Source organism: Cebus imitator, unplaced genomic scaffold (assembly GCF_001604975.1).
Source record: "Cebus imitator isolate Cc_AM_T3 unplaced genomic scaffold, Cebus_imitator-1.0 Scaffold337, whole genome shotgun sequence".
Classification (NCBI taxonomy): domain Eukaryota; kingdom Metazoa; phylum Chordata; class Mammalia; order Primates; family Cebidae; genus Cebus; species Cebus imitator.
The window spans coordinates 1,349,041-1,350,392 of NW_016107652.1; the positions used below are offsets into that span (position 1 = coordinate 1,349,041).

General features: G+C 34.0%; 1 non-coding gene across 1 annotated transcript; it reads left to right on the top strand.

Moving 5' to 3' along the window:
* The first annotated feature begins 388 nt into the window (after positions 1 to 388).
* On the top strand, positions 389 to 457 carry LOC119467831. The gene has a single exon (XR_005196454.1). It is a non-coding gene; the product is annotated as a small nucleolar RNA SNORD38 (small nucleolar RNA).
* Positions 458 to 1,352: the final 895 nt, after the last annotated feature.

Consider the following 1,352-nt stretch of genomic DNA (forward strand, 5'->3'; position numbering starts at 1 on the left):
ATTTGTAATCTGAATTAGAATGTGAAGATTACCACAGCTGTCTCACAGGTCATCAATAGTTTGGGAACAATAGAATGTTTTAGAACTGTTAGCAGGTTACTGGAAAGTTTATGTAAAAGGTATTAGAGACTTTAAGCAGGACCAACGCAGTAGTGTTTTAAGAAATAGTTCACTTTGGATACTTATTGAAAGAATAAATAAAAAGATTACATAAGGATACAATGACTAGAAGGATCAAGGAGAATGCCTAGTGTTTTGGTCTGAGACTGGATAAATTGAAGTAGTATTAACTATGATGTATAAAACAGACAAGAGCAATTTGTGAGTGGAGAAACACCAGAATTTAATATTCAAAATCCGAGACCAAATATTGGAATTAATAAATTCATCTCGGTGATGAGAACTTTATCAAGTTATGCTACAGACATTTAGTGATGATAAAGTATGTCTGAGGATAAAATAAGTAAATAAATTTACCTATCAGGAAAGCGTTGTTGGAGAAGTGAAAATGACAAAACTGAAAACAAGTGTTCTCTGACGTTTTGTGGTCTGGAGTAGACAGAAGAGCAAAGGCACAAAGAGTGATCAGCCAGTAAGCCTTGAGGGATGCTAAGAGAATGTAGTAACATGGAAACCAGTGCCAGTGTTTCTAGAATTAGAGTGTTAACTGTGTGAATGCTAATGGGAGAGTTGAATATGGGCAATAGACTTGAATAGACAATATGGTGCACACTGGTGACCCTATAATAAATTTCAGAGGTCCAGTGACAAGGATGAATGGAGGAGACTGAAGAGAATGTGCAGTGAATGAATGGAAAAATCATGCATCTGCGTCCTTCAAAAAGTTTATTCTAAAAGCGGACAATGTTTATTTGATAGTAGTCAGAGAAATATCATGTTCAAGAATATGGGACCTAATATATCAAGTGCTATACAAATAGTAATGTGTTTCCAGATGTTTTTCTAGTCAAAAACAAGGTAGGAAGGAAATTTCTAGTTCCCAGAGTAACTGATATAAATATTTATTATAATGAAATACATTTTAAAATGTCAGCACTCCAAGAAAGAACATTTTCAACAAATTTACTTTTTTTTTAACAATAATAGTTAATATTTATAAAGTAACAGCATTAGTTTCTTATATTTTGGCTGATGAGTTTCTTTGAATTTTTCAAAAGTCTAATAATTGAAGACTTCCCTTCAACTCCCTCCCCATATTCTAGGAAGGATAGATAAGTATAGGGATATACATAGTTTACTGTTATTACATTAATGTAAAGCAGGAAAGGCTGAAAAACAAACCTCCCTGAACACCGAGCTGGGAAGGAAGTGGTGATTTATTCGGCCGGGGG